This window comes from Perca fluviatilis, chromosome 7, assembly GCF_010015445.1.
Source record: "Perca fluviatilis chromosome 7, GENO_Pfluv_1.0, whole genome shotgun sequence".
Taxonomy (NCBI): domain Eukaryota; kingdom Metazoa; phylum Chordata; class Actinopteri; order Perciformes; family Percidae; genus Perca; species Perca fluviatilis.
The window spans coordinates 40,956,949-40,965,739 of NC_053118.1; the positions used below are offsets into that span (position 1 = coordinate 40,956,949).

An 8,791-nucleotide genomic window follows, 5' to 3' on the forward strand; every position below is an offset into this window, starting at 1 on the left:
TGTGTAACGTTGTGTAATGTGTATAATGTGTGTGTGTGTGTAATGTGTTGTATAATGTGTGTGTGTGTGTAATGTGTATAATGTTTGTGTGTGTAATGTGTATAACGGTGTGTGTGTGTAACATGTGCGTAATGTGTATAATGTGTGTGTGTGTGTGTAACGTGTGTATAATGTGTGTGTGTGTGTATAATGTATGTGTGTGTATAATGTGAGTATTGTGTGTATAATGTTGTGTGTGTGTATGTGTATAATGTGTGTGTTTGTGTGTATAATGTGTGTTTGTGTGTGTGTATAATGTATGTGTGTGTGTATAACGTTGAGTTGTGTGTGTGTAATGTGAGTGTGTATATTGTGTGTGTGTGTGTTTTTTATAGCAGGTGTGTGTGTATAATGTGAGTGTTATTATAGTGTGTGTGTGTGTGTGTGTGTGTGTGTAACCTGTGTATAATGTGTGTGTGTGTGGATAATTGTATGTGTGTGTGTGTGTGTGTGTGTGTATAATGTGTGTGTGTATAATGTGTGTGTGTGTGTGTATAATTGTGTAACGTGTGTGTAATGTCTTCAGGATCTGCTGCAGCTGCAGGGCGTGGCCGTGTTGATGAAGATGTTCGACAAAGCCAAAATCAACGTCAACCTGCTCATCTTCCTCCTCAACAAGAAGTTCTTCAAAGAAATGAAGTCCTGCTCTTCTTCTACTCTCCTATCTCTGGTTTTATATCTACAACAGAGTGACCCATCCTCTCTACTCTCCTATCTCTGGTTTTATATCTACAACAGAGTGACCCATCCTCTCTACACTCCTATCTCTGGTTTTATATCTACAACAGAGTGACCCACCCTCTCTACACTCCTATCTCTGGTTTTATATCTACAACAGAGTGACCCACCCTCTCTACACTCCTATCTCTGGTTTAATATCTACCGCGGAGTGACCCATCCTCTCTACACTCCTATCTCTGGTTTAATATCTACAACAGAGTGACCCATCCTCTCTACACTCCTATCTCTGGTTATATATCTACAACAGAGTGACCCATCCTCTCTACACTCCTATCTCTGGTTTTATATCTACAACAGAGTGACCCATCCTCTCTACACTCCTATCTCTGGTTTAATATCTACAACAGAGTGACCCATCCTCTCTACACTCCTATCTCTGGTTTTATATCTACAACAGAGTGACCCATCCTCTCTACACTCCTATCTCTGGTTTTATATCTACAACAGAGTGACCCATCCTCTCTACGCTCCTATCTCTGGTTTTGTATGCTACTACATCATGTTTTATATATCTCATAACTAACTAACCAATCAGCTAAGCTTTATCGACATGTTATTGCTGCATTATTGCACATTTTAATAAGGGAACCAAATAGTTAAATAATCATGAGACAGGGTTAGTGTTGGGCCCGGCATCTTCTCCTATCTCTGCTGTTATGTCACTACGTTATCTTTTATATATATATTATATATCTATCTCTATATACGTCACTGGACTTGTGTTTGTCCTCACTCTCAACGTGTAGTTCTACTTCCTCTCTGTCGGGACGCTAGTTAACACCACACTCAACAGCAGGTAACGTTAGCCTACCGTTAGCTAGTTAACACTACACCTAGCAGCAGGTAACCTTAGCCTAGTGTTAGCTAGTTAACACTACACCTAGCAGCAGGTAACCTTAGCCTAGTGTTAGCTAGTTAACACTACACTCAACAGCAGGTAACGTTAGCCTAGCGTTAGCCAGAAGTTGGAGTAAACACGTTAAAATGCTAACAGCTAAACGGTGTAAATTGTGTTCTGTATTTCACTCCAACACCAGACTGGAGCTGCTGTTGTCTGAAACACAAGCTGTTTCTCAATGTCAAGGAAAGGATCCTTTGAAGCCAGAATTTGGAGGATGCTACGTCATCGACGTCCGTCGAAGGACCGTTCCAATGTCGAGGATCCTCCGAATCCCACCAAGGACTGAGTCCTTCGTTCGGAGAATTTCCCATAGACGGCAAAGGATGCATATGTGTATCCTTCGCGCTCCCAAATCACCCACAATCCTTTGCGCGCGGCTTTGTTGGCTTGTTTTAAAAAATTAAATGGTGGACCTAAGCGGGAGTTGGAGCGGTATCGCTGACGGCGAAATAATCATTTAAATGTAAGTATCTTTAGTGTTTGCCGAACATGTGTTATCACCGTTAATGTTTTAAATCAATTTAAAGCTTAACGCTTTAATGCTGGTACGGGATTGCTTTAGTAATTAGGTAGATACAACCGAGCTAACGTTAATCTAACTGACCCTATCATTAACATTAGGCTGTTAGCTAGCCTTTACGGTCTTTTGCGCTTTGTGTTTTAAATGTTTAATGTCCGGTGGCATTTTCATCTCTTTTATATGTTGTTACTCTATATGCGTAACGTTAGCAGAGATTTAGAAATGTGTGTGTTTACCAGTTGTAGCTGCAGGGTGGTAGGTAACGCTGCAACCTTATTTACTTCACTATCAACGTTACATGAAGGCTAAAATGTATGAGTAACTTCCCATGTAAAAGTATAATGTTCAATATAACGTTACGTTATAGCATTCATAATGGTAAACATATTTTTCTTTGTGTTTGCTGTCTTTTACCAGGGACAAACGGAGGCTGTCACTGAGGATGGGAAAGCAAAAGACAAGCAGGGAGACAAGAGGCCAAAGAGAGATGAATAGCTAGATTATTTGCTAAAGCCTTTTAGAGATTGGCATTCTGAAAATAAATGCATTAAATTTACTGGTTTGTCTGTGTGATATTACTTTTTGGGTGTGTATATCATATAAACAGTTTTTCAATGTCTATTTCTAACTGAATAATTATATTCAGATGGTACCTGTTTCAATAACTTGTAAGGTATAGAAGCTCTAAAAAGACATTAACGCAAACGTGTATCTTTTATTATAACATTTATTCAAACATTACTATATACTGTACACAATATTCAACATGAAGCAGCGATCAGACTCAGCTGCTGATGATGGTGTTTCCAGACTGCAGACAGAAGGAGAAAGCTTTAGGTTAGTCCAGTAGTTATCCAACCTGTCTTGGTAAGATTAGGTTAGTCCAGTAGTTATCCAACCTGTCCTGGTAAGATTAGAATTGTATCACAAATATATGTAAGCATACTGTAACATTAAGGTACTTAATGTAACTGTGTAGTGGTCTCCATCATGGTCTTAACTGACAACTGCTGACCATTTAACACACTTACACCTAGCTACCTTTACTGTGTTAGTGGGTGTTTATCAATGGTGTTGTTATTATGACCTTTCATATGTTGGTGTAGCCTTGATGTGCCTTGTGTGTCTATAGTACTACTTAACCTTTCTCACTTGCAGTTTACTGCATATCATACTGCCTGTGGTAGCTCATTAGCTGGTAGTGTTTACCTTGTAGTTGCTGATCATATTTTGCACTGCATTTGTTTGAAAGCTATAAGCTACTGGACAATGAGCTAATGTTACATGCAGTAAACTACAAGCTATTGTAAACAACTACTGTAAGCTTAATGTAATTAAGATTAATTAATACAATTCTCCTTACCAGTTAAGTGTTATGACAATTACAAACATGAACTCCCACCGAATTTTAAATTTTATTGACATAGGATAAATAAGAAAACGACCATTGCTTACATTAAAGCCTATCAGTGTTGGTAACGTTACCTACCTTAGCACTTTGGCGGCAAAGTTCCCGACAGAATATTCTCCTCCTGCAAGCAGACTGACGCTGATTCACCTTCTCAACAAAAAGTGAACTTCACGTTCCACATCCATTTCGCATTGACATTTCGTCCAGTGTTTTGAAATGCAGCGGAAGTGAAGGCGGTGAAACATTTTCAATGACGCAAGCACGCAATGACGGTGCTCTTGCTAGCCTGTTCCAATGTTCATGCTTTCCGAATGCTCAGGAGGAGTCTGGCCTGCCTTTGAAGGATCCTTCCTTGAAAGGACTAGTCCTACCAAGGAAGGATCCTTGACATTGAGAAACAGCTACAGACTCAGAGATGTGTCACCTTTTTCAGCCCTTCTGAGTTCGCACGTATGATTTTAATATGACATCATTATAGTCATTATGGCATTTAGAAACATGTTTTTGGGGAGGTGGGGTAGTGCACGATAGGCCCCTGTGGAGGGGCTAAGCTTTTGTCCTTAATGGTATTTTTCCCTCCCTTACATTACTTTTACTTTTATACTTTAAGTAGTTTTGAAACCAGTACTTTTATACTTTTACTTGAGTAAAAGCTTGAGTTGATACTTCAACTTCTACAGAGGTCTTTTCAAACCCTAGTATCTGTACTTTTACTGGCGTGAATGAATGGGAATACCACCTGTTAACCCTTTTTTCCACCTCTTCACCTTCTCCTCCCACCTTTCAGCCTCCTTTTCTCTCCTCTTCACCTTCTCCTCCCACCTTTCAGCCTCCTTTTCTCTCCTCTTCACCTTCTTCTCCCACCTTTCAGCCTCCTTTTCTGACCCCTTCACCTTCTCCTCCCACCTTCCAGCCTCCAACCAGTTCAGCTCCTCAGGGTTTCTAACATCTTCTGATGGAAATCTTCTGGTTTGATTCTATTTTTCCAGACTGATCTCATGAATTGGCGTATGTATGACACGGCAATATATATTCCGTTTTTGCGTGTTATTAACACGCATAATCGTATTTTTGTGTGTATATCAACGCAAATCGGCCGCCATTGGCCTATATTTGCGAGTCCATTTCCGCCGTAGTGAGGTATAAAGGAACGGGGATTGAGCAAGAAGGTAGGTTGGGGGTGGCAGATGGGTAAAACACGGACTTTCACTTGCGAGAGCGGGTTCCCCCCCGCATGTGGCGTTTTTGGTCGCGTTTTTGCCGTTTTGTTTTTAATTTTTTTGTTTTTAATTTTTTGTTTTTAATAAGCCTTACCCAATGTTTCTTTCCTAAACCCAACCATTTGTTGTTGTCGTAAGCGTGTTTTAGTCGTTATTTTCCGTGTTTTTGTCACTGTTTTGTTACTAAAGCCTTTCCCTGTGTTCTTTTCCTAAACTCAACCATTTTTTTTTTTTTCTTAACAGGCGTGTGACGTTGTTCTCGCGATAGTACGTCGCGTTCTCGCGATAACGCGCAACGTGGCGAGGCCACGTGGTGGGTCTGTTTACATCAGCTGTATCCAGCGTGTATCATACACGTGGATAGCTGAAAATGGCGTAAAATAACACGCCATTTGGCTTTATGAAAGTGGCGTATATATTTACGCAAAGTCATGATGCCATGTTGCTATTTTTATAGTTTTCATTCTCTTCATATGATCATATTAATCTGCTGTATGTCTCGTTAGTGTTGAGCTCTGACTGTCAGACTGTAAAACACGTTGAGCTGCTTTAATGTGAGAAAAGTGCTGAGTCATGAATGAGCTCATAGCTCCTCCAAATAATAAGAAACACGAGACCACACGTTAAGAGTTGAACTGTTTTATTCAACAGGATTTATTCATCAGGTAGTAATAGATTACTCTGGTACATCAGGTAGTAACAGATTACTCTGGTTCATCAGGTAGTAACAGATTACTCTGGTTCATCAGGTAGTAATAGATTACTCTGGTTCATCAAGTAGTAATACATTACTCTGGTTCATCAGGTAGTAACAGATTACTCTGATTCATCAGGTAGTAACAGATTACTCTGATTCATCAGGTAGTAACAGATTACTCTGATACATCAGGTAGTAATAGATTACTCTGATTCATCAGGTAGTAACAGATTACTCTGGTTCATCAGGTAGTAACAGATTACTCTGATTCATCAGGTAGTAATAGATTACTTTGATTCATCAGGTAGTAATTGATTACTCTGATTCATCAGGTAGTAATAGATTACTCTGGTTCATCAGGTAGTAACAGATTACTCTGATTCATCAGGTCGTTGTTAAACCCTACTTCCATGAAAGTGAACAGGTTCATGGTTGGCGCACATCTGACTATGATTCTTCTGTTGTTATGAACTACTCCGTTGTACTGACAGTTGTAGGGAACAGCAGGTGGATTCTGAATCACCAGGTTACAGTCAACAATTGAGAAAATAGCATTGCTTATTGTCATACCGGGTTGATGTTATCTAGCACTCCTCCTCCAGCACAGATGGCTTGGACGGCACCACACATTCTCTGTGATGAAGGTATTGATACCCTTACACCCGTGTTGTGGGTTTGTGATGTGTCTTGCTGCTATAACCTGGGTACATTGGGCAGCAGCCATCCCCCCGCCGTGATATGCTTAATTTGAAACTCAGCCCAGGTTTGTCCGTCCACAGAGAGCACGGCAGCAGAGATCAGCAGAACACCAGCAAAGATAGAGATCTTCATGTTGATCTGGAGAACACAGAGTTATAAAAGCTGTTAGAGACTTTATCTGACATATCTACCATCTCTTTATATTATCATATAAAAGCTGTTAGAGACTACTTACTCTGACATATCTAACATCTCTTTATATTATCATATAAAAGCTGTTAGAGACTTTACTCTGACATATCTACCATCTCTTTATATTATCATATAAAAGCTGTTAGAGACTTTACTCTGACATATCTACCATCTCTTTATATTATCATATAAAAGCTGTTAGAGACTTTACTCTGACATATCTAACATCTCTTTATATTATCATATAAAAGCTGTTAGAGACTTTACTCTGACATATCTACCATCTCTTTATATTATCATATATATGTCTTTAGTTTTATAAATGTCTCCTGACTGTCTGATGATGTAAGAACTTGTTAAGTGACATCAGGAGTTTCTACAGCGAAATAACTGCACACAGGATTATTAATCTAAATCTTTCTGCAGAAGAAATCCATAAAGTCCTGATGCAGCCAGAATAAGTTCTGAATGATTGCAGATATAAACATACAGAGTTTAAATGTGTTAAAGAGAGAATAATAATCTAAAGTATATTTACCTGAATGACAGGAGAGAGATGAGTTCTAGAGTCAGCAGCAGGAGAGATACCTGGAATATCACATGATAACAAACACACTACATTACATCACAGTTAACTACAAGCTTCTTTAGGAATTGTAGAAATGTGAGAAGGGTAAAAAAAAAAAAAAAAACATGGAAAAAGCAGCCAGAATCGCGAATAAAAACTTTCCCTTTCACTTTAACTTCAGGCTTGTTCAAAAAGCACCGAAAAAAGTGACAGAATTATCAAAAAGGGTTAGAGTTACAAATGTCAAAAAACGTTTAAAGCAGAACAAGTACAAAAGTGTTGAAGAAGAAGTGACAAAGAAAGCCTCATTATCTTCAGAAAAAGATTTAAATTTTAAATTAAAGGGTCACACATTACATTTTTCATTCAAATAAATTCATGTGACAGGTTTTCCATACAACTGCTGAAAATGTATATATTAAATTAAAAACCAGGAGAAAAACACACATACATTTTGAATAGGCTGTTTTATGAAATGTTATTTCAACAGAAGACCCTCTGAGTGTCTTTAGTGTGTGATGTTTTAATTGGTTGATACTGTTTATATATATATATATATATATATATATATATATATATATATATATATATATATATATATATATATATATTTTTATTAATCTTATGATATTTTGTATTATATCCCTAACTTGTACTAGAACTTATTCTGGTCTGAAAGGCTTTCATGTTGAAATTCAAACTTTAGGTCAATACCCTTTATGTTCATCATTCTGAGGGAAAACTGTGAGACAGGTTTGTAACGAGGGACAGACAGACACAGAGAGGACATCCAGAAACTAAAACCTGTCTACACTTCTGGGTCTGCATCATTTAAAATATGTCTGAATAATCCTATAAAGGATAGGCACGGAAATAAACCTTTCATTCATATTCTTTCAAAACCAACAATGATAAAGTTTGTGTAATAACAACACAGGAACAAAGTGTGTAGTATCTGAACAGTTTCTCTTTGGGGAACAAACTGGTAAGTTGTAGTAAAGAAGCAATAAGATATAAAGAGAAACAGATACAGATATGTCTAAAATAGAGATCAAGATGTAAAAATAAATACCCAAAAACTTTGAAAAAGTGACAGAAACTTTGAAGAAGTGACAAAGAAAGCTTTGTCCTCACAGCTGAAACAGAATCAGAAGTTTAAATGTGTTAAAGAGAGAATAATAATCTATCAAAATATATTAACCTGAATGAGAGGAGAGTGATGAGTTCTAGAGTCAGCAGCAGGAGAGATACCTGAAATATCACATGATAACACACTTCATTACTAAGATTATACCCGAAAAATCAAACATGTGCTGGTCATATGGGATCATAACAGACAGGTTACATCACAGTTAACTTCTTTAGAAAGGGACGGACAAAAGATGCAACAACTACAGAAAAAGTGATAAAAAGTCTGAAAAAAAAACGGACAAAAACACCAAATAAACATTTGAAAAAGCGCCTAAAGTTTCAAAACCACATTTAACTTTAAGGTTCTTCAAAAACCAGAATAAAGCTGCAAGAACTGAAAAAATAGAGAAATTCACCAAATAAACCACACAGAAACATTGTAAAAACCTCCAAAAACAATGGAAAAAGCAGCCAGAACTGCTGAAAAAACACAAACTAAATAAATAAATAAAGTGTCAAAACATCGAAATAAGCATCTACAGCTTGGTAAAAGTTAGTTTCTGTCAGCTGAAACAGAATCTAAACCAATCAGAGAAGTTTAAACTCTAAAGTATAATCAAAAGTATATTTACCTGAATGACAGGAGAGAGAGATAGAAATGTCTGAGAACTC

General features: G+C 37.7%; 1 long non-coding RNA gene across 2 annotated transcripts; it reads left to right on the plus strand.

The window, feature by feature from the left end:
* The first annotated feature begins 1,454 nt into the window (after positions 1-1,454).
* LOC120562409 lies at positions 1,455-2,757 on the plus strand. Of its 2 annotated transcripts, XR_005639776.1 has the most exons (3): positions 1,455-1,576; positions 1,818-2,144; positions 2,619-2,757. It is a non-coding gene; the product is annotated as an uncharacterized LOC120562409 (long non-coding RNA). The 2 variants fall into 2 exon arrangements; XR_005639775.1 differs by lacking the exon at positions 1,455-1,576 and having other exon boundaries at positions 1,739-2,144.
* The last annotated feature ends 6,034 nt before the right edge of the window (positions 2,758-8,791 follow it).